We start from the raw sequence: 25995 nt of genomic DNA, 5'->3' as shown, positions 1-25995 counted from the left end.
CTATTATTACAACAGTTAAGAAGAAGAGAAATCCTCACTTCTACAAGCGAGGATGAAATAGTCTAGGCTATACAGTAGCTAAGTGATCTGAAGTGTTTTTTGAGGTAGAACGAGTTCACCATGAGTTTTGATTCAGTAAGGACTGAGAGTACAAGGCTTCAGACTCCTTATCAATTTAATCAGCTCCTATTGCAACGACACTATCAAAATAAATGTTACCATTTTACTTTATACTTTACAATAATCTTTTCCTCAGATTCACACAGAATCACAGGATGGTTGAGGTTGGAATGGACTTCTGAAGATCATCTAGTCTAACTCCCCTGCTCAAGCAGGATCACCTAGAGCATGTGAGACAGGATCATGTCCAGGAGGGTTTTGAATATCTCCAGAGAAGGAGACTCCACAATTTCTCTGGGCAACCTGTGCCAGTGCTCCGTCACCCTCACAGGAAAGAAAATCCTCCTTATATTCAGGTAGAACTTCCTGTGCTTCAGTTTGTGCCCATTGCCTCTTGTCCTGTTGCTTGGCACCACTGAAGAGCCTGACTTCATCGTCATAACATCCTCCCTTAAGGTATTTGCAGACATTGATAAAATCCCCCCTCAGTCTTCTCTTCCCCAGGCTAAACAGTCTCATCTCTTACAGCCACTCCTTCCAAGAGAGATGCTCCAGCCCTCTGATCATCTTCGTAGCCCTACACTGGACTCTCTCCAGTAGCTCCATGTCTGTCTTGTACTGGGGAGCGAGAACTGGACACAGGACTTGAGATGAGGCCTCCCCAGGTCTGAGTAGAGGGGCAGGATCAGCTCCCTCGACCTGCTAGCAACACTCTTCCTAATGCACCCTAGGAGGCCATTGGCCTTCCTGGCCACAAGGGCACATTGCTGCCTCATGGTCAGCTTGTCATCCACCAGCACTCCCAGGTCCTTCTCTGCAGAGCTGCTCTCCAGCAGGTCGGCTCCATTTCCTCCCTACAGTAAAACTAATTGAAGAACAGTGAATGACTCAGAACAATACAAATGAAAATCTTTCTGCTTCTTGGTTCCGTTCAAAACCAAATTCCATCATTAGCAAATGGCAACACCGTTTTGGTTACAGATCATACAGTTGCCCTTTGTAATATGTCTATTGACTTTTATCCAGTCCTCAGGGCACACGGCAAAATCTGCACACCCGCTTACAGTCTCAGTAACAGAAAAAGAGTAGGTAGCAGCCTTCACATGTAACATAGATTCTGTGAAGAACTACAGCTGCCCTAGTATAAATGAGAACTTTTGTCCTGAAGGGCTATCAAATCATCACAATTCATACACATAAATAAAAGTGAAGAAAAATAGATGACTGTATAGCTTAATACTGGCATCAGAGAAAATGCACTGATTTTGCTGTCTTTGGAGATATTTCCTGCTATGTTCCTCAGGAGTTAAGCATGCCCAACACATGTTCTTTATGTGTGTTGTTAAATTTTGACTTCCAGCTTGGACAATATAGGCATAAACTCAAATGTTTAAAACTTTTTGTGCAGTCACCTTGCGTTCAAAACATTAAAGTCACAATGGAGATTACTAGATTGGAATAGTGAATACTTGAAAGATTGGGGTTAAATGGCATGAAAAATTGGAATACTCTTTAAGTCTTGTGTGCTGAAATTTCGGACACAAAAGAATTCTGTGGAACTGAACTGAAATGTCACCATATTTTTGCAGAAAAAGCATGCAAAGAATGAGAAAATCAACACACAGATACACAGACAGACACACACACACAGACAGACACACACACACACACACACATACTGCTACTCTAATTTCATTGGTAGACTGGAGCTAGGATTTTCCATTTGCCATTTCTAAGAGGGAACCATATTCAGTCTACATTATTAATGCTATATTAAAGCAATTTCATGAGTATTTGGCTGGGAGTAGCTCATAATCAGAACTTGGAACTAACTAAGATGAGGGTGAAAGAATCTGATCTATAGTGGTAAATGACTTGGAAGACCTCTTTTGTGGGGTATTCACAGGAAAAATTGACAAAGGGTGAGGCATAGGGTCTTTCCAAGTGAGATTCTGTCCTTACAGAGAAAATTACTACCCTCGTTTGAGGAAATATTTACTCTGTGTATATATTTCAGGAATAAAGATGCTCTAGGTCCAGAACAGTTTGAGGGCCCTAAAAAGGAGTATGGCTTAGGACAACTAAGCAGAGGGTAATACCTCCTGCAAGTTGAAGAAGTAAAACATTTTGAAGGTGTTACTTGAGACCATGGGGTGCCGTCTTGTTTGCAATAGGTGTCAATAACTACAGAAGGCAACTTAGTCTAGAGACAAAGGTGGTACACAGTGAAGGCCCCTGCTCAGTCACCTTGCTTATGCACACACACACACATATATAAATTAAATTCCTTCAACTTTCTCTAAATTGAATTTCAAATACCTAGCATGCAAACTTCAGATTATTTTGTTTTACTTGGAAATGCAGGTATAGATGCCTAGTGCACACACAGACTTTGCCTCAGAACAGGTGAGGGAAGGTTGGACAGGCAGCTCAGGTAGGCAGTGCTCCCATCAGGATTTTAGATTTTAATTTGAGACTTTTCTATAATGACTATGTGATCTGTCCATAGACTGTGGACAGTATTTCCTGCCCATCTTTTCTATTTAGTTTGTAATCTGTTCCAGGCAAGAACTGTCTTTCCCTAAGTATGGTGCCTAACATAATAGGACTGATCATAGCTGGAGCCTTCCTACAAAAAAAAGGGTGATTATAATACAATGTAACTTCACAAAATTAATATAGCAAACACATTACAACATCTCTAAAAGAAAAAAAAAAGAAATACTGTAAGGATGTTTATAGACATGAGGTTAAAATGAAATTAAATGAAATTCAGGCCAACAAGAGAGAGCATATATTTCCAAGGACACTGCATCCTTAACTCAGACCTCAGTGCTTTTATCCTCAACACTAGGAGTTGAGGACTGCACACAAGCTTTGATCAGCCTTAATTAAATCTAGATTGGGTCTATGTCTGTGAATTGTTTGTAACATCTTGGCTAAAAGCAAGAAGCTAATATATTTAGGAAAAAAAATCCTTAAAATGAATTTAAGCTGAATTTACACAATGCCAGCTATGTTACCCTCTTAAAAAAAAAAAAAAAAAAAAAAAAAAAGTTTAGCCTAATATGTCTTGCTGTTCCTCCCATGAAAAAAAGAAATCCTTTCAAATTAGGATTTATGGCAGTGCTGCCCATATGCAGTATTTCTGTTGGAAGCGATGATGAGAAGCCCTTGGTATTGCTCTGTGGTTGTGCTATGCCCCGCAGCTGTGCCTGGAGCTGGTGTCAAACACTGAAGCTCCAGTTGTTTTTAGAAGCCAGCTGTGGTGCTGGTGGGTGGTTTCCCAGCTGGCATCTTCTCATGCCTGTTGGCCGTGAGTCCCACTGGCCGGTCTGGCAGCTCAAGAGTTGAACGTATGGCTGGGATAACATCATCTCACTGGTGTGCTCAGCTGACCTTCACAATGTTTTTGTTTTGACTCATATTTGCTTGTAAGGAATTTGCTTTTTCTGTCATTATGTAAATACACAGGCATACTCAGGCCAAATCCTGAATCCTTCCCTTTGCAGGCTCAGAGCCCAGCCACAAATCCAAGCCTTGCCTGGAGTCTGCACCACACAGACAAATATAGGCAAATATAACCACTGCTCAGCTTTATTCATGCTCAGCCTTGATGCCTCTGCAAAGAGATGTGCTACAGCACAGGTATCTCTTCTGATATTACTGTGTAGAGGTGCAGGGGTTTGTGTCTCACTGAAACCCAAGGAGAAAAATTGTCCCTGGTCGTACCACCAATTCTCATTCGCACAAAAGGCAAACATCCCTTGAAGGGAATTCACAGTGCAGATTCATAGACAAAACACAGCATAAGCTGGGAGGAAAGATGCAGCTTGAGATAAACTGAAAGCACGTATTAAGCACAGACAAATTTTAGGCTTCTGAAAGTGCTAAAGCTGACACTGAAAACCACAGTAATCATGCCTGAATTTGCTCTCTCCTTCGCATACATTACTGCAGGCATTAGTGAAGTCATAATATTGTTGCAGAAAAAAGTTCAGCAAATACTGCTTTTTGCACATCTTAGAGAGGAGCAACTTTAGAGACCCATCTTACCAGTTAGCATCAACTTCAGGGTTTAACTTAGCTTAATGATTCTGAACCTGTGGTTCCTGAAAGTGATGGAAACTCATCAGTATGTGGTCTCCATGCTATTAAACAGTATGATCTCATTACCCCTAAATAGCTAAGCTACACTCTGTGAGAGAGTCTGAGAGCTGACGGTAGACTTGGTACCAAAGTGTGGGCTTCACTGTTCTCCACCATACTATCATTAAAGTACGAGATGGGTGGAAGTTTACTATCACCAAGGTTACAGATAGAAAAGACATGCTAGAAGAGATATACTATGGCTGGCAAATATCTACATGAAATATTCTCCCTGGACTGGAGCCCTCGGCTCCGGCCTGTTGAGCTTATTGCTTTCAAATGTGCTTTGAAGGGCCCAGAGGGGCCTAGAGCAGGAGGAAACCACCTCAACCACTTACACCCTCTTTACCCCTGCTAATGCCTCTGCTCTGCTCTAATAAGCTGACCCTTAGAGCTCTAGAAGATTTTAACATGTGAGCTGTGGAGCTCTATCTTATACTTCACATTTGACCAAGGAAGCAAGTAAGGACAAAACCAATATGCTGTAAACAAGACTTTGGGTCAAGTCATATGAAATGATTCACTGAAAAAGAGAGAAAATCAGGAACAAATGTAAATATTTTCTCAAAGTGATCCATTTTTAATTTGTTGCAGAAGTTACTCAAGTTTAGCTCTTTTCTTTACGGAACATATCCTTTGGTCCAATGTAAGTTATTTCCTCTTCCTTCTCCCCCTTTTTTTTTCCCGCAACATTTCCATGGATCAACTTTTTAAAAAAATGAGATGTTTGTGAAAATAAACAAAAAAAAATCCTCAAAAGCTTAAAAAGTAATCATTTTAAGATTTTAAAACTGGAAGACCATATCTGAAAAAAGATTGTCTTTGCAGATAATGGGAAGAGCTGGTTCACTTAAGCTAAAATGTTCCTCACAAACATCTCAGTACTGATGATATTTTTAAATGGGAAGGGTTCTGAAGTCACTTCTGATGAGTGAAGAAAAAAGATGAACATTGAAAAGTTGACCCCTGTGATAAGAAAACAGATTTTACAACATTCCAACTGGGAGGAGAGAGGGAATAACTTTGAAAGTTTTTTGCTATTATGTTTATCTTTTATTTCTCGATCACACACCAAAGAAGCGCTCAAGCTGTTTCCATGAATTGCAATTGTCCATTGTGTCTGTCTGATCATCTCCAGCTCATTAAAACCTGACCCATGGGGCTGTACTGTGCTGTGCCCTGCAGTCCTACCGCTCTGCAGAGCTTAGCTAGGGACTTGTTAGAGCATGCAGCCTGCATGGGACCTGCAGCAATTTTCGTTCTGTGAAACCCAGGACACAGAGGAGGGGACAGGAGGTGCCTCTTGCCCTGTTTGGTCTTTTTTTACAAGGGATTTGGGCTGCTCCCAAGTCTCCCCGATGTAAGCTGCATTTGCCATTTCGCCACCAGCTCTCTTGCAATTTGCATGCACCTATGTCTGAAGAATAGATGTACTGTGCCATAAACATCCTAGCTGGCATACAAACAAGGATGTTTATACATAAGCAAATTTATCCTTTGTTGGCTATTAGAGTCATTAGTCTCTTTCAAACCCTTGAATCTTTCTATTCATGGAGCAGAAACAACACCACTGACCTAATTGACCCATCACAGACAAGCCAATGAGAAGTAAGAGATGGATAAAGAAAGCAAATTCTTGGCTTGAAAAAAGAAATGCATGGCTTACATTTCTTTAGATAAACTGTTCAATGAATAATTACTCATAAATTAGTGAAGCAACTCAGTTTGTAAACAATTAACAAAGGTATCTGATGATCAAGGTCCTGATTAATGCAATCGGTGGACAGACTGTCCTGTTTTTAGTGGCTCTGGGGAAAGTTTCCTGCTTTCAAGCATATATGAAAATCATACTTTCTAGCTCTTCCAACCAGACAAGGAGAGAGACCATCTTTTTAAAGCACTTACCAATATGTGATATCCAAAGACAAGGAAAGTCAGTTTGAAGAAATATGTCACCACATGAAGGGAAAGGCTATGTGGGGGGAAATGAAGAAAAATAAGACATTATTTTCTTCATGTCCCTGCAGAGTGGGATGCAGGACAGAGAACATAAATTTAGGCCTGTGCTGCTGGGAACAGGAGAGGTGTCAGAAATCACACATTTTGCAGTGTGTTCCTCTACAAGAAAGTCCTTTGAGAGAAAAGCCTCTAAGTGTGTGAGCAGAACCCATAAAAATTTACATCCACCCCCCCCCCCGAAAAAAAGGAAGAAGCGAGAGTCCAAACCTGCCACAGAAATCTCGGCCCTTCATTTAAATTTGTCTGCAATGCTTTTACAAGACGTAGCTTGAAAAGGGCTGCAGGCTTGCAGTAAAAAACTTACATCTATAACTTTTTCATTGAGGCAAGCTGTTCCTGCCAGTGCCAAGATATTATTTTCTACCCTCACAACAGTGTGTATGTATGTACGATTTTAAAATTCTGCACGGTAGTTTCATACCAAACTGTTCACTGTTCATGCAATTTTTCATGTCAAAATGCATTCTGTGTGCCAGAAAAATAGATTATATCACATTTTAATCATTCTGAAGAAATTCTGAGTATTTACTGTAGGTTTAAAAAAAGTCTTTTTCCCTCAACAACCAGTCTAATTGAAAACAATTATGCTTCTGGCACAAGACTCTGAACAATATTCAGCACAAATTACATTTCACTCTATTATTAATAGATGTGATATGTGAGAAATGAAGATGTATGGCTACTTATTTCTGCTTATAATTATAGTGATGCCATTCCTGTTTTCCCTCTTTTATATATGCTTTTTAGAATTTAGGGGTCGGATATCCACAGGTTTGTGATCTCTTTTCCAAAGGGCAAAATGACAATGAAAATAAGAGCAGCTATCTTGTTACAAGATTAATTTGAGGATGATAAATGAGTGTTTTTGGAATGAATTGCATAGGTTACCATTTAAACAGGTCTTGGCAACAAACCAGCCTTTTTCTTCAGAAAAAAAAATGTAGAGAATGTATAAATGAGTTGATTGCCCCAGGATGTCTCTCTCAAGAAGGATTACAGAAACCTACTGGGCCATTTTCTATCCCCACAAAAGGACTATTTGAGCTACAAACGTTCACCCTGATAATCACATTACTACAGAAGAAAAAAAGGAAAAGAAAAAAAAAAAGATTTTCTGCTCCTTTACAACCTCTTGTAAGACATTTGAAGCCAGAGATGCCACTGAGTCAGCTGTACAATGCAGGCTGAGTCCAACTGAAGAGCGGGAGTGAGAGCAATAGCTCTCAAGTGTTCTTCAGCATAGACAGTGAAAAGCAAACAACATATTTTCATGGTAAACTTAAAAAAAAGTGCTGCAAAATCAGACTCCACCATCCAGGTATCGTTTCATCAGGGCTGTGCAGGTTTTTACTGAGGGTTTTAACTGTCCTCTGCCATTTTGTTCAGGCTACATTTGGCTGTGCCTGTATACCTTGTGGGGGGGGGGGAAGCAATATTTGAAGGGCAGCTCCAGGTCACGCACATGCTTGTTCCTAAAGCTGATTCTCCCAATTGAGAGACAGGGATTTTTGAAATGCCCAATCGGTTATGAGTAAGACTGTAGCATGGCTTAAAGCCAGTCATGATATACATTTGATGAGATGGGACATCTGTTTGGTCTCTTTACAAGAAATTTATTGGCAGGAATAAGTCTAAAGTCTTGTCCGAATATTAGTCCTTCTATGTGACAAGACAACAGCAATATTTTTGGTTCAACCTTTCAATTTTTCTTCCCTTCATTTTGTTTTTTCTTGCAAGATTTCTTCCATTCTTAAAGTGCTTATTTAATGAAGATGAATTGTCTTCCTCACCTTGATCAGTGCCTTTTTTACACAAACCTGTCCCCATTTAACAGCTTCAAAACTGCCGTAGCTGTTCAGATGAATGGCCTTTTGTGGAAGATATTAGTAGACATCTATGGAAATAATATAAGAAAAATGGAGAGAATGAAGGGACCCATCCTCCCAGCATCCTGTAATCAGATCGTCTGAGCTGCAGCTTGCAGCTGGCGCAGCTCTCCTCCATGTTTTATTTTGAACTCATTTTCACAGAGGCAGTGCTCAAAGCTCAGTGCAAACCAAATAAATAACTCCTCTAAGATGTGGAAAAAAAAGCCTTAAATTTATTCAGAAAATCATGAATGTTAACTGTGATTCTGCAATATCTCTCAAATTTGAGCACAGACAACAGCAGACAAACTCTCCCATCCTGTTACTGACAACGTAACGAAACCTATCTACATGCAAACCTCTCTGGCATGTATATTATTATAAAATTTAAAGCTTGACTTAAAGACAAGCCATGTTTGGATTATATGCAATTCTCAGGGGGGAAAAAATCTAGGGTTATTAGCTCTATTAGCATCTTGCATTTCAAGCAGTAAGATGCCCGGTCCGAAGCCCACGTAAGCCCAACGCTGTATTCCAGCTGTGTTTGCGGTTTGCGTGACACTGGAATTCACCAAACGTCCTCAGAGACTTGGATATTATGTATACCAGGTAAGATACCCTGCCTGCTCCAAAAAGTTTGTAATGTATACCTCTGGACCATTAATACATAACCCAGACACCTTTTCAGGCCTTCAGACATCAATGTAAATAGTTGCTATGCCTAAAACCTTAAGACATTCGCAGCATTTGGAACCAAACAAGACAAACAAAAGAATCATGGTCATCCACAGATTTTAGGTGTATAAACAGAATGATCATTACATTTGGTTATTCAGAATTCTCTTTGAAATCTGAATTTTGTCTTTCCAGATGCAGGCACTATTACCCTAAAGGAATTTCGGCTTTGCATACTCCAAGTGCTCTGACTCTGTTTTTAAGGGGATATGTCATCAAGGGGACACAGGGCAATTACATAGGGACATGAACAGTACGTAGCATTGTTTAAGATATTATGGCTTCAATATCCACACAGTTGTGGGTGGACAGACTGACCATCAAAGAGTGTGTATGCATGGATACACAACGAATTTCCATTGCCAGCATCTGATGGAATCAGGTTTACCTGCATGACTAGTGAATAGTCACTCTATGCAAAAGGTTATGAGCTAGGGAATGAAAAAAAAAATACTTCAGAAGCCTTATTAAAAACACTGCAAATGTGATTTTGCATTCGTTTGTTTATAGTTTGTGATGCAGATGATGTATATCATTTAGATGGTTACCTCTTGCAAGAAATGTCACATACGCTGTTGGCAGTTCAAAATGTAACAAAGATTTTTTTTTGTTTTAATAGCGGTTCTTCCTGCTAAAATGCTGCTTCTGACAGTTGGTACCAAGGCAATTCAGTCATCAGAATACATGCCTTTCAGATTTCTCTTTGCTGTTAGGTAGATGTTTGTCGTATTCTAGCTGTGGTTGTTAAAGTTCATTCAAAAGGAGCTAAGTTAAAAATCCAAAGACAGTTTTACAGTTTCCCACTCCTATATTTTCTTCTCTCTTAGAAAAAGAAGTTTTACTTCCAGTCTCCAGAAACAGAAAACACGTTGCGGTCATCTCCGAGCATTTAAAGAGACACGAGAGAGCTATGTGAACTATCAGTTAGTAAGAAGGAACCTCCAACACTCAGAAGGACGAGGATTTCCACATTGGTCACGTCAAGCTGCTTTGCTTGTTTAAGAAGTAAAAGTTGCAAAGAGCACACACATCCTACTGTGTAGCAACAGGCTAGACAGACTATCTTCTGGATCTCAACCACTCAATAGTCATTTGTGTCTTTATCACCTTGAAGGTGTATTACTGCTCAGCCCTCTGCTGCTGTGCCCATAAGATATTCTGAAAGTGCTGCTAGTGCAGTTTCGCAAGAAATATTTAATGTAGAAACAGTTTTGTCTTTGATAACCTCTAAGTGCAAATTGGCCCACTTCAGGTTAAATTTTAGATGACATTTTTGGCCTTAGGTAATGCAAATTGCTTGAGAAGCCTGGACATCTGTGAAATGCAATAGCAATAGAATGAGGAGTTTGGGTTCAAAACAAGTAAACATGTTTTCCTATGTGTCAGTTACTTTATTATTGAAGCTGAAAATGCCATAATCCACAAGTGGTATAATTAACAAGTTCCACTAATTAAAAAAGAACTTTAAAAATCAGATTTTTTTGTATAAGTACAGCAAGTCACTATTGCATGGTTCAGACATCTGAAATGGGGATACTGTCCACTAAGCTACTAATTCATACAACAGCCCAATGAGCAGAATTTAGAGATTCCTATAAAGTTAAATATCGAGTATTAAAAAAAAATCCCCATTATAGCTGCATCCCATGAGACCTTCAACCAATAAGGGAACTGAACTCTCAAATTCCAATTTTTTGAAAAAAAGAATTGTTTCACCAGCTCAGCCACACTGACAAATACAGTGCAACCATTTTACTCAGCTTCTTGCAATCACCTGACTGTAAACATATTTATTAATGCTATTTTTAGCATAGATAACTAGATCAGATAGAACAGTATCTACATTTCCAGCAGAATTTTAGTGGATTGGGCAGGCACTCAAACCAAGGGACTAGAATTACCCACAGAAGAAAAAAGAAGAAGAAGACTATTTAATTAGCTGCAAATATCTATCTTTTTACTCAATAAAAAGATCCTGGTTTGCAAATTTATGTGGTTTGACACTCCTTTATTTTACATTTATTAGACATTGATAGAAATCCATTGACCTGGTGATATGACTTTTGCTTTTAAGTGATGGTAGGGATGGAGCCACTGCAGTTGCCACCGTGCATTTTATACACACTGCTTTAATGCTTATCACTCTTATGAATTTTCTTCCCAGTCTACAAAACACACATATGTGTATAGTGTCAGTGTTTTAAGAAAATATGTAAATAAAGAAAGAGAAAAGCTGTCAAAAGGCCTTTAAGAGGGAATAAAAATTACCAGCTAGATCTTACTAGAAACAAATCTCCTTTGGAAAAGATTTAATGCAGTGGCAGCACTAAGAAACTTATATAATTGCACCGATAGTTTGGGACTTTTTTTTTCTAGCATCTGGCTGTCACTTGAACTACAGTGTAGCTCTAATTATATTTTATTGAGAGCAATTTCATTTTTATAGTTTAAGTATCCTTTGGAATTGAACTGTGGTAAGATTTTTTTTTTTTTTTTTTTTTTTAAGGAAAAAGAAAAAGAAAAGGATCAGCTGGCTTTAAGAACTTCTAAATGGTGGGGGAGATCAGAAGGCACAACCTAGAACGGCTGTTTACAATGCCTGCCACTGAAAACATTAATGCAAAGCAGCGCCCTGGAAATAGCTATCGGTCTTATCCTCCCTGCCCATTTAAGGGGAAGGAATGAAACCCCAACGGATTATTGGGGAGCAGTCCAAAAGTCTCGTCTCTTCTCTCTGAGCACATCAAGAATAAAGTCATTACTCTACAAATTCACTCCTCCTTCTTTCCCTTTGCTAAACCAGTCCTCCCTCCTGGTGCTAGAACCAAGGGCAAACACAGTGTCCCCTCTTCCAACAGCAGCATCCTGCTCTGGTCTTGTGCTCACATACAGTAGATATCAAGCTGCCCATGCAGCAGAAGAAAATCAGTGACACTCAGCCTGGGTGTTTACTGAGAGCAACCTGGTTCAGCAGCTCCCACCTCAGACTACCAATCCTTTCACCTGGAAAAAGCCGTCACTGGACGAGTTGTTCAAGAAGGAGGTTCGCTGGTGGCAGAAAGCCTGCAGGGCAGTCCAGCACCTGCGTTCTCCTGCACAGCCAGCAGTGAGGCTGGCAGTGAGTTGTAATCTAAACTTTGTTAAACCACATTGAACCCCGCCAGGCTGAATTACCTTCCAGGCTAACCTTCAGTTACACTCAGGCTGGTACAATTTATATTTTGGGACTGCATTAGGGGAAAAAAAAAGCATTGACAGAAGGTGACGCAGAGATCCTGTGCAAGGTGTGATTAAACAAACTGCTGAACTGGAGCTTGCACAGGTTTCCTAACTCGGGTGCAGCTTCATGCTGACTTTGGGTCTCCTCTTTAAAGGCCAGGCTAATACAGCTACCCTCTCAGCTCCGCTAGGAAGTGCCAGGCCTGACATGGCACAAGGTCAAGGATCTTGCCAATACTACTTCTGAGTTCTCATGCCTGGTTGTGCTTTTCTAGTTGCTATTAAAATAGTGTTTGCAACCTCGCATCTACTTCCTTCTTGTGCTTCAGGCATCATTAGTAGAGGATACAGAAATCATGCCATGGTCCAGTAGTCCATTCACTTGCAGAGGGGAAGGAAATTTAATTAATGGAGTGGCCTACTACACTACGGTTACATGATCCATTGGCATTTTATTATTAGCTATTCAGATTAAAATGCTCTTAAATTATAACAGGAAACAAATTTCCATCATACCTTCTCAATTCCTCCTCTTGGATGAGTTGGAAAGAATTAGATGCTTATTTTCTTTTAGCATATAAGCTGCAACAGGTGAACCTCTATGCATCCAGAACTTTAGCCAGAAGAGTGTCTCATTACATAAATAAACCCGAATTTTCATCTATAACCTCAGTATTTTCAGTGCAGCCTCCAATAAATGTTAAGGTGTGTTCATATGGCACGCTGCAACTTTAGAGTTTTAAATAAAGGTTAGTCCCATGGACGCTAACATTTTTCCATTGCTTTAAATGTGGAATAAGGCAGATTAAAATATGATCCTTCATGCACAGGCTGTGGCTAATTATCAGAGATGCACAGATATTTGCGCAAGAATATTATTTAGTCTTTACCATTTACAGTAATGTTTTGAGAAGTGAGAGCATTGTGCAACTTCAGTTCTATTGCTGTGAACCCATTAAATCTTTTTTTGTATTTGAACATTTTGGCTCAGTTGACAAGATGTTTTTATTGCTTTCTCTGCATAAAAGAAAGTTTTTGCCAATAGATGATATATGCCACAAAATTGCAAGCTCTTTTACAAAATGTAAAAGCACAGTACTCTCCTCCTATCCTATTTCCTACCGGTGTTATCCTTAAACCTTGCAACAAGCTTGAACAAGATAAACACTTCACAGGATACAGAGAACTCTTTGAAAGAGTCACCTCTTGTTTGGAGGTGTGACATAGGATCACAGAAATATTTCACCATTAACTTTGCAAAGATTCACAGCTATACAGATGTTATTTCAGTAACTTTCCTTCAGGGTACAGTGGAATCATTTTACTGGAATCTTACACAATGATAAAATTAGGCATACAATTCTTCATTTGGGTTATCTATAGAAGCCCCAGTCTCCTTTCAGACCAAGAAGTTTCAATAAACACTGTGTCAGTGCTTGTTTACAGAATTAAAATAACTTTTTTTTCTATTCTTTCTTTAAATATACCACCTTCTTAGGACATTTTGAAGTGTTTTTCTGCTTAACAGCAAAGAACGTGCAGGGAATTCAATAAAGACTCCATTTAGACCCATAATACAGCAGTGTTCACATTGTAAGAGCGAAAGCTGTTTATGCTACTACCTTCCATTTTTTGAGGAACAGAAAAATAAAACTAATAAAGGGCAGATCTCATCCCATCACATGATGTAGGTCACTGGAAGGCCAAGTTTGACAATTCAGCTGTGATATAACCTTGAATGGAATAGAAGAATGAATTCCCCGTCTTGCAATTTAAAGCTTGGAATGGGTCAAATCTGCATTCCCGATCACGCTGCTCTTCCACATACCCCTGTCTTTCCCTGCCAAGTCACTAAGTAGAAAAATCTAACGCATAACTTTTACAGGCACATCTCCAGCACAGTGTAAGCACTGTCCTGCAAAGCAGCTTGCAAAGTGATGACAACACCGCACCGACGAGATGCTGAATGGGGGCTGTGTTGGGAGCTGTGGAGCAAATTGATAGTGTCTCAAATGGTGACAGTCCCCAAAAGATTTAGGTAAAGAAGCTTGGTGTGAACTTAAACAGACAGAAGTATTTAAGGACCGCAAAAAGGCAAGGCGCTTTTTTCCTACAGTACCTTTTTGTCAGCGAGGGTAAAGCAAACAGCCCTCCCTGATTCTACTGTGTAATTGCTTCCATTTTGTTTAGGCAGTTTAACCTCGCTTTAACCCCTCTGACTACTGTTCAAGACGAAACAAAATGACTTTGATGCTCTTAGACCAGCAATAATAATAAACTCCTCCAGTGCTGTAAACCTCTTTGTGTTAAGGACAGGGAGACTGATTACTCCTCCAAACTGTTTGTGCTGCATGATTGATAATGAACAGTCGAAATTCCCCTTGCTTCTCCTCGTGCACCCCTGTGCGGAGGGTGATTTAGCCCGCTGGCACTCGGGAGGAGTTTACCTCAAGGCACGGGGAGGGTTCAAAGGCACAGTGAAGAATGGCTTTCTGTGGGCATGTTTTGGGGGCAGAGCCTCTCAGACGTGCAGTCTCTTCACTTGTATAACAAGCTGGGAGTTAGCTCCTCAGCTAATGTAAATAACTTCAATGGAGAGGTATTAGTTTTATTGCCGAGGCATATTAGTTCTATTAAAGTTTCTTCTAGGGAGCTGTTAACAGTTCAAAGGCAAAGTTGTGCCATTCAAAATATCTCATCACTTTTGGCTGCTAGCAGACCCAAGGAATCCCCAGACTCCTCCAACTCCATCACCACTCGCACCACCCATACCTGCAATTCCCGGGTGACAGCACGCTCGGCAATTATCATAAAGTGCAGCACTCGAGGACAAAGACATGCTGCGGCAAGAGGAGTCTTTTCAAAAATATGCAGAGTAAACACAATGCTGAGTTAAACTGACTTGATTTACATTCAGAAATGAATGCAAATGTGCTGTGGCCACGGACCAAAGGTCAAACGTCATGCTTTTCAATTATAAACATACCACCAGCAAATCAGCAATGATGTACGACCTGGAAGGACATCCATTTAGTGAAGTTTTAAAGTCCGCACAACAACCAAAGCTGTATGTGCATGGGAGGGGGGAGACGGCAGAAGGAGAGACAGACAGTCCTTCTCTACCTACAGCCCCTGCTGCATCGAGTTCTCCGTACCTGAAGACACACTAGGAACCACACTGTGTGAAGCAGTCTCCAAAATAAGTTCTCATTAAGTTAATGTTAGTGCTACAGATGCACCGAAGTCCAAATTCATATTTCAAATATATTTCAAAACCAGAAATAGGTGAATTGCTTGTCAAAGGTTTCTGCCATTCTGACAGGTCTTCTGCTGCTGTAGATATTGCTTTCAGACATGAGTTGTTGTAAGTTTTGAGATGAAGGAAATACGCATGAATTTTCCATAGACTATAATCTCTGTAGATAACATTTTGACTGTAAAACTCTTACTGAGTTACTGACTTACTACTCTATTAAATTATTGCAGTTATCTAGTAAATATCATTACTAACTCATAAACCATTAAAATTATATGGAAAAATACTCTTACTCCCATTGCTAATTGATCCACATTGTACCTACCATACCACCGAGTCTGACTCTGGGAATCTGCAGTGGGAACCTGATGAATTATCTCAGTGGGGGTTGAATACTCCTACCTACTTCTGCTGAATCATTTTGATTCTAGATGGACTCCAGCTAATTCCTGAAAACATTCCTAGAGACAGAGGACTCATTACAGACAACATTTTTATTTTATTTAGTTTTCTTTTGAAGAAACTCTAGAAATATTCAAGCTTGGTTTTAGGTTTTCTTACTTCTTTTGGTGTTATCGGACTTTACAAAGGTGAAAAGTCTGAAATGCAAAACATGCATGTCCCTCAGCAACCGGGGCTTCACCAGGGCACACAAATAACTAAAGGAAAAGATATGACCTCCCCTCCCAGGAAGTTTGCATGACTCCTACACTCAGAAGAATTTAAACTACCAACATATATGACATAGTAATGGCCATATTCCAGGTATATTATTCCAGCACAAGAGAAATCCTGGACTGAACTTTGGAAAATATTTTTCTGTACATATTTCTATACATATTTTTCTTTGCTGGTGCAGGCTATTCCCTAAGCTTTTGCCTTCCATGTGGATCCTTTAAGGTATGACCTTTCAAATCAGACCCATGCCTGGGGACAACCTTCCCCATCTTTTGAGGACAGAGTAAGGTCTAGTAAGCATTTCACCGCCAAGTGAGATCAATTAATTATTTGAATTTGTGCTCCCACAGCTGTAACATTCTTTACCTGGAGCTCAGACAGGTATATAATTCTTCCCTGTCTTTGAAAACCATCAAAGAAATCACTTTTAGCCCACGCTTTAAAACTGTAGTCCTCACTGATCACTGTAAACAAGAGTAAAAGCAAGAGAACATCCAGGAATGAAGGATTTAAAAAATTAATTTTAACTCACAGTGGCAATGAGGATCAGTGAATTGGAGTTCCATTGAGTAAAATAACTCAGCAGACTCTTGATTTCAATACTCTTTTTGCAATACCAGATTAAACAACAAGGTCTCCCCACCATCTAGATTCTGCTCCTGCAATGGAGTGACCAAACTGACTTCAGCAAGGTCATATTTCTGGTGTGAAAGAGATTTCTGTAATTTGGCCATCCTTGTGATGATTTCTTTTACTGCTTCACACATGTGTCCTAAGCCTCTGTGATATAGTTTTCATACAGGGGGGAAAGATGTTTTCACACAAATTCCTTTCTCGATCTGAACATCTATTTAAATACAAGCAGATTTCCCTCCCCCTTCCCAACAAAAACACCTAACAAATTAAAACATCTGCTTCAAGAGAATCACAAGTTTATTGCTGTCATAACAACCTGACATTTGACATACTATAAATTGCTGAATTAAAGTCACAGTACACTGTACTCAAGAGAAGCAATGATGAGTTATAGTTTGCTGTAACATCTGTAGAGTACAAAATGCATATTTGCTCTCAGATTCAAAGAAAAACTTGTAACTGTGTTCCCTGAAATCACAAACTGGAGGATGGCATATGGTTAGCATCCTCTTTTTTGTTTTATTTATAAACTTGTTTGTGAATTAGAATTCTGAACTCTAGAGTGAAATTTGCCCTGAACTGAAACCCTAGCAAGTCAGGCCAGGCAGATGATCCTTTCTATAACCTTGTGTTCAAAAAAAAAAAAAAAAAAAAAAAAAAAGAGTGAGAAGAAGTGGTAGTAGGCTAGCTAAGCATGTCCTGGAAGTGCTTTCCCAAACAGGACTTTCTTGATGGACTGAGAAAGGATCTGTCCAGGACTGCACAGAGGCGCCCAGAATGGAAGACCAGATGTCTCAGTGGTTAACATTTCTGGCTAGCACTCGAGGAGCTTGCACTGAAGCCATTGCTCTGTTGGTAGCTTACTTGGATGACCTTCTGCATAGCTTAGTTCCTCAGTGCCTCAGTGTCCTATCTGGAAAACGGAGACCATAGGAGTTATCTGCCCAAATGGTTCTCTAAAGTTAAATACCACTGTCATAGAAATTGTCAGATATTGTAGTACCTTTAGAAAGGGGGTCATATAAGCATGCAGATAGAGATACGGAGATAGAGAAGTAAAGAGGGTATTTTTTTTTTTCCTTTCCATATAATATTTCTCGGGGCACAAGTATATCAGATACAGACAGTAAGATAGATGAATAGAAGGATTTAACTATTACTAGGCACTTTTTTACCACCTTAGTATCTCCATACTCATTTGTGAATTGAGCACTAATACAGGAATATCATTTTCTACCTAAGTTTACTGTTAACCCCCAGAAACCAGTAGTCAATCATCCTAAATCACCAAAGTATTTCTAACAGAAAGACCTAGAGGAAGTAATAAATGTCAAGCATACATCAAAAGCAGGCTTTTTATTTATTTATTTATTTTTTCTATAAGGCTCTGCTGTAATTCTTTGAAATTGTTATTTTCTCTGAATAGTCCAGCTGCAGTTCAACTCTACTGTATACTGTTGTATCATGCTGCCTGTTTTAAAGTTTACATCTTCAACCAAGAGAAACTTTAAGCAGAGTCTCCATAATAGGAGGAGAGAATTTTCTCGAGATTTTCTGGAAATGTTACATCTGATGTTCCTGTAATTTCCTGTTGGTCACTGTTATGAATTTTCACAAAAGCTTAAGAGAGGAATACATATAATCTTATAACATTTATGTCTTTGACCAAAATATGCATGAAGAAAGTAAATTACATTCAACTTTATGGTCACACATTTTTGGAAAAGTTTGTGGCACCTGAAATAGGAACATTAATTCCTTCAAGGGATGGTTTGAGGCTTTCCACCAAGATTTAAAACATGGAATGCTTTGTTTTTCACTAATCAGTTACATCAGTTGTGTATGAGTTGACTCATCTTAAAAAATATAGAGAAGCAATGAAGAGCAACAAAAGCAAAGAAAAAAAATCCTAAAAAAAACCCATTAATTCAAAGTCTGATGCTGATTTAGAACTCACAGTAGCTACGTCTCCACGAACTAGCCCTAGAAATGCTTGAAGGACTGGCAAGCTCAGAAAGAATAATATGGTAGTGACAGCACGTTACATGGAAAACAGAGCTTAGACAAAAGCAAACAGGTTGACAAAGCTCAGGGAAGATTTATGTTCACATTGTGGATACAACGTTTTGACAGTACCTGTTGCTCCTTTTCTTTGCAACAATTGAAGGCAGAGTTGCACGCTGTGTTGTGACTTGGCTGACATGGAAGGAACAGCAACTATTTTAACACTGATGCAAGATAAGGAGAGCAGCTGCTTCCATCTAGACCCAAAGATACATTCCTTTTCCCTTCCTTTCAAAAGTCACTCTCTACCTCTGCTCTGTCAACACTCCCCAACTAAGGGTCAGGGAAGAATTTATTCCACCTCTTTTATCACATACATTCATATGTAGCACTTCATTTACCGAGGTATTTTTTAGGGGGAGAAGATGATAACTCTTAACTCCTAAGGGTTTGGAAGAGTGGGTCTTCTGATCATAAGCACTGGCTCCTAAAGGTCAGATGCTGCTTGCTTGGTTCTGTCAATTTTATTACAGTCACCTCACTTTCCGTGTACAATGGGCATTCGATGATTGATGTTTTGTAATGGGACATTCCTACTGAACTCCTTAAGAAATTCTTTCCCTCCATTCAAGAGTTCAAAGGAAAGAGAAAAATTGAAACAGCAATTGTGTAAGATTTATGTACTGTACAGTGAGAAGCCAAATGCTCTCCTGGTGAACACAGCTATCTAAGCTATCTAACAACAATTGGGAGCAGTATGTGGAAATGGACGGCAGGGACTCTTGGTTTTAAAACTGTGCTCACTTTTTAAAAACAATGGAACATAAAGAAAATCCCAAATATAGAATATAAACCCCTCTAATTAGAATGCATAACTTGATTATGGTATTTAAAATAATACCATAGTAAGATACATCTGTGTGTGTGTGTGTGTGTATTTGTGAATAAAAGAGATTATTCTTTTAGATATTTAACCATGATGTTCATAACAAGTAATTAATTTCCATGTTCTACCCATTATATTTTGCATTAGTTTGAGCTGTAGTTTCTTGCCGTCTGGTTATAATTGTTAAGAGCTGCATTTGGAAAGTCAGCTTTCTACAACACTCCTGGAAATGGCAAAAATTACTATCCCTCATTTATAGATTCAGTAGAAAAGATCGTAATAATCTCATATGGACTCCTGCCTTTTCTTCTATAAAAGACAATTAATTAAAGATTGGAAATTGATTGTTTTGTCTAAGTAAGAACCGGAAAAAATTGTCCCAAGCTAAGTCACCTTGTGGAAAGTTAATTATTTTTATTATTGCAAATACGGTGTTGCATTCCCCACCCCACCTTTTTTTTTTTTTTTTTTTCCAGAATAACTAGTCATGGGCATATGACCTACAGACCACAAATGTCTCGGTGCTGTTACAAGTAATATCTCTGAAGTTTTTAAAAGAGACTAACAACTGAATCTATTCAAGTGTATCCTTTATGTAGGTATACCTAAAGCTAGTCTTTTGTTACGTGTGGTAAAAGCTTCTTCAGTGTCATCCCATTTGCTCTCATGAAATGCATTATTTTTCAGCATAACTTACTGTAATGCTTGCAACATTTGAAATCACTATTTTTGAACTATATAAAGAGAGATCATGATTTATATCTTCTACTTCCAAGTATTCCGTAAACACTTAGCCAATGTGAATTTCATTTCCAGGACAAATGCTGCCACTTAGTTGCAAGCAGGCTATTCCATCCTCAGTCATTTAAAAATAGCTAGTAAAGTGTTGCATGAAAAACTGCTTAAAAATACCTCTCTAAAGCAGAAAAAAAGAATCTGTGCATTTTGATCATGTAGGAATGCATAAATTTTATATGCTTCTAATTTTTGAAAATTAGTAATGCCTTCAAAATTAAAATTTCTTCAAAGACAGTAAAGTAATAATTAGTTTTAGGGTCTGGTAGCAGTGGAAAAATAGAAGACAAATTTAAAAGAGATGATCAAAATGATATATTAGTAAAAACAGATTACAAAAGCTTATATGTTCTCTTGACACCCTTATCACTACAGTAACCCAGTGTTTTTCAAGTGTTTTTCAGCATTAGACAATATGACTGACACCCATCATGTGCGACTACTTCTCCCTCATCCTGCTCTCAGAGCTCTCTGTGCTCTGTGTAGATATCTGTGCTGTGTGTGCTTTGGTAGCGTTTTAAATCCCCATGCTGGTAAAAATCTATGAGGAAAGGCAGGCAGAATTATTTCCATGTGGAATGGAAGGTAGCGAGATTCCTCATGGTTCATGTTGATATGAGGTTCATTTTACTCCTTCAGATTAACCCAGAAGACAGCTTAGCTTCCTGCCTCCAGCAAGGATGGGAGGGAAATGCAGTATCTGACAGTAATAGCTAAAAGGTAAGATTACCGACCAGTCTTACAAAAGGAACAAATATGCTCAGTTTAAGTTACTGACTGCCTAACGTAATGGGATGAACAATTACCTCTGCAATTCTCTTTTATGAGAGTTGGCTGATCCCAAAACACCCATGACCTCAAATTACTCCATCTTCCTGTGGGCTCCCCTCTCTTAGCACTCTTTCCTGTGTCTTTCTAACCATAATACTAACAATTTGAAAGCATTTATTGAATAAAAAAGTAAATATCCAGCACTTGTATGTATTATTTTGATAAGATTAGAGGGCTTGTGGTCTTGGTTTCATCAAGGGACCAGCTGCCTGAAAGACAGATTCCAAGAAACTCCATTCATAAAACAGTCCTTCAGCTTTAGCTCCTCCTCTTCAGTAGTTTGTCTTGAATATAATAACTGAAAGGCATTTAACAGAATTGTATGTTATATCAAGGGAATTTGGAAAACATAAAATTGAGGTGAGCATTTTCTGTTTGGAGTTTCTCAAAGAAGTATTTGACATTTGTTTGACTACAGAAGTATCAGGTTCTCAGTTATTTGAATATTCCTATTTCCAAAGCTTTAAAAATGACTTTAAATATATTTTCAGTGTAGGCTTTATTTTTCAAAAAAAGCAACCATTAAAAAATAAGATTTAGAAAAGAGATATAAAACAGAAGTAACAATGCATTTTCCTACCACAGAATGATTTCTTCCATGCTATGCTGACCTTATTCAAAGCAGAAAATGTCTCAGAAGCACAAGAGCTATTAGTAAAGAAAACTTGTCTTTGACTGAGTCAATGAATAGCCCCAAGATTATCTCTCATTTGTTTGTGTGTAGGTTTTTTTTGAGTTTCTAAAGCTTGTTCCTCATGTAAGGACTGAATTTTTCTATAATGATTGATACTGTGTACCAATGAGTAGTATTTCCACTATTCATCATGAAAACACTCACATGCTCTTGTTACAAACATAAAAGGACCTACTTATTCTGACCAATGTTGAATTCCTCATCAATTAGTTTAGGGTGGGTCTTATGTTCAGAACAAAAAATCAAGAGTCAAGCAGATGCTGGATTTGAGTCTGAATTGAGGCACTGACTCACTGAGTGACCTTGTGGACAGTCACTTGACCTCCATGTGCCTCAGAAAGCCAGCGGTATAGCTGGGGAAAAGGCAGGACCTCGCTGAAAACCAGATGCCGTGTCAAAAGCTTTTCCGACTAAACTACAAAACAGTGAAACAAGCATACAGATATGGAAACATTTCCTAAATGACTCACCTGCCTGCTTTGACTTCTTCCTCAACGGCTGAGAACGACCAGGAAGTCGCTGAGGAACAGAAATGATTTCATTCCTCCTCTCTGGGTGGGCTCCATTCACTCACCCACCCTGTATCTGCAAAACATCCGAGTACGACTGCCAAAATTTTGACTGCCCTTAAAAAATAAAAAATGCCAGTGTTGGCAATACAGCGCATACAGGCGCAAACACCTGTGTGCCTGCTCGGCACAGCTGTACGCAGGCTGCGGCAGAAGCCACTGTGATATACATGCCAGAGCACTGCCTAGCTGAATGGGCCTGGCTGGGAGAGGACAGCAAAACACGGCGTGGTTCACATCACCCAAAGACAAGCCTCTCTCACGGATGTTTTCCAAAGGCCCACACTGGTCTGCACGGACAGTCCTCTCCTCTTCTCTGTGAAACTGCCTAACATCTTTCCTTCCCTTCAGTGCTACTGGCTTTTCACCTGTCCATTTATATTTGTAAGCGTAATCACGACCAGACTTTCACTGAAGAAACAATTGTCCTATTGTAGGATATTACTGACTCCACCAGCTCGTGACTATCACTCGGCTGTGATCCATTGCCACTGGAGCGGTGGAACGGGTCACGTAAGCATCCCCTCTGGAGCAAAATCACTCAAGTCAGTTTAACAGGCACTCTGTTATCAAGTACAAAGTACCTATTACCTTAGACATGTTTAGACATTTTAGATAAATTATATTCTTGTTTTACATCATTAGTCTGAAAAAAAAAATCTAGGCAATGAGGAGTAGAATTAGGACTTCCTCTTCCCACGTGAGTTTTCTGATTTCTAGATGTAGACTCCTACTGATCATCTTCTGATCCCACTATTCCTACATGGCTGGTCATAAAGTGTCTCAACTTTAACAGAAAAGATGAAAAATCCCTTCACCCAGAACATATCATAAAAGATAAGTTTAAGGATACTGCACTGGGGTGTGGAAATAAGAAGTCTTGTCTTTACAATACTACAGCTACTAGGCTGTTATGTCAGTTTGACTACTATTTCGAATTAATTTAGTGCAACTTAATGTAGGTGTGATCTAAGATTGCCTAACATATCAAGTATGTTTGGATACTTTGTTCGGGATGCACACTCTCTGAATCTCAAAGAGTCTCAGCTTCACTGAGAAAAGTCAGAAAAGTTAATATGAATGGTCAACAGCACAGCTAAACTCTTCCCTACAGTGCACTTCAAGTATCTAAAAGTTTTACTATATAGTCCCTTCACTTTTAGCACAGCAACATGATCTTTCCAAAGCAAATCTTGAGTATTTAGAAAACACTGAGACATAACAGTGACAGCAGAAAAAAATCTGTATTTATCTTGTAGGAGCCTCTATGACTGCAAGTTCCTATAGAATGGTTCCAATGTTTTTTTTGCTAGTGACCTAACACTACACTCGATAAAATTGAAAGAGAGTCTGATGCTTTTCTTAGTAACAGAGAAATGTCCCCTACATAACAGATGTTCTCACCGAGACTGGAACTGAATACTTTTTTGGACTGAATATAATTTTTCCTTCTGTCTTTAGCTTCTTGACCTCTCTTTACCACAGACAACAACAACTATAAAAGCTTGCTTTAAATATTAGTTAATGTTAAAAAATATTCCAGGCCTTACCAAAAAAGTGAAATCTGTACTCAATTCTATGCATTTAGCAATGTTATCTGCATTTTGAATGTAAACTAAAACCACAGTGCTTGACCACTTTTGTAGCTACAAACAGTCCCCCGGCTCCTTCCCTTGAGCAGGGGTTAACCCTAGTGTCCTGGCTTAATTCCAGTTTAGGTAATTATGTTATGTTTGCTTCAGTTCTCCAAGAGGTTCCAACTGGATAAGCTATTCTTCAGATCTTCCTTCAAAAAGTCCTTGAGAAACACTGCTAGCAGAAAACATCTTCCGTTTGTCGCCTCAGAGGTGACTGGGTTTTGATAATGGAGGAAGTGATTCCTATTTGTAGGAATACATACTTGCACAACCATTTGTGCACGAGTGCATTTATTTACACTGCTCGGATAGTCGGTGTGATATACACATACACTTAGAGACGTACTGGGAGAGTCTTTTCAGTAGAAGAAAATATTTTTCAACTTGGGCTAGCTGTATTTTCTAGAGAATTATGTAATACGCGAAGCAGAAAAGAACAAAACTTGAGAAAGTCTAATTAAGTGACATGAGATGCCTATGGCAGAAGTGGGAATTTAACCCAAGTCTCAAGATTTCAGCTTTAAGCATGACATCATTTTTTCCCCTGAAGAAATATTATGGAATATAATGCAGAGTATTAAAAAAATCTATATATGCAATAATAATGTGGAATAGGTAATGAAGAACACATACTATAATAAAGAAATATGATATTATAATCTCATATCTGAAAATAAACTCATTTTTTTTGAGGAAAAAAGTACTAAAAATATTTCTAGGTAGGTGTTGACAGACTATTCTGTCATCTGATGGGCAGAGAGAGGTGAGGACTTGCTGAACAGGCATAAAATGTGAGCTCTAACCATCACTCTTTCTGCTCTCCATCTGCCCATTTCCACTTTATTTTGTCCTGCTAAGACAAAGACCAAAATTACCATAGCTTAGTAAGAAGCAACTTTGCTACATGAATGAAGAGTACCTCTCTCTCTTTGTGTCCAAATCAGAGTGAGTGGTGTTTAATTGCCACCATTTAAACTTATTTCCATATATTTCATCACTCATATGATTCATGGGTTGGTGTCGTAAAAATTTGGCAACATGTGCCTGTGGCTTTCGCTAGAGAGGGAGCAGCACTTGCAGCTTGATGCGTCTCCACTATCTCCCCATACAATTACTTTATAAATATTTTGGCAGAGGGTAGGTGAAGAGGGATGGTCTATTTGTTAGAGTAGAGGACAGACTCCCTGAAAATCTATGGATCTTTCTGTAACAGACTTCCTATGTCCCCCTGTTTTTTCCAACTATAAAACTGCAATAACATTTAATGAACTCATAAGAGTATTGTGAAGTTGAATATAGCATTGTTTGTAAACCGCTTAGAGATTTTTGGCTAAAAGGTAATGTAAAAAGGGAAAAGGAGTTAATTGAAACTACAGGAGTCAAATTCGAATGTATCTTTCTGTGTTTATGAGCAAGATTTTCACCTCTCCCTCTTGGAATCCGGCGATGTAAAAAACACACTCAGCCCCAAAGACCCTACAATATGAATAGAAAATACAGATAAAAGGGCAGAAAAAGTTAAAACTTGTCATCTCCATTTTATAGGGGTGAACTGAAGCACAGACAGCTTAATATATTTCTTTCTAAGCTCACTGAGAAAGAGCAGCAGACGCAGGGAGGTGAAGGCAGACTTTCTGAATCGCAAACCCAGTGTTTCGTGTAGAGGATATTCGGGTGAGCACAGTCCCTCGTCTCCTCACTGTCCGGCTATGAAGTCCAATTACTGATTCTACTGGTGTGTAAAGATAAGCAAAAAAAAAAAAAAAAAAAAAAAAACCCAAAAAACCCAGGCGTCTGATTTGGGAACCGAATGCAGCGGCAGGCATTATGCTTTACCACCTTCTTGTTTAGTTAGTTCCTTCTTTCCTAGCCTGGGGCCTGCGAATCTCTTTGGTTTTG

Source organism: Rhea pennata, chromosome 1 (assembly GCF_028389875.1).
Source record: "Rhea pennata isolate bPtePen1 chromosome 1, bPtePen1.pri, whole genome shotgun sequence".
NCBI classification, from domain to species: Eukaryota; Metazoa; Chordata; class Aves; order Rheiformes; family Rheidae; genus Rhea; species Rhea pennata.
This window is presented reverse-complemented; position numbering follows the sequence as displayed.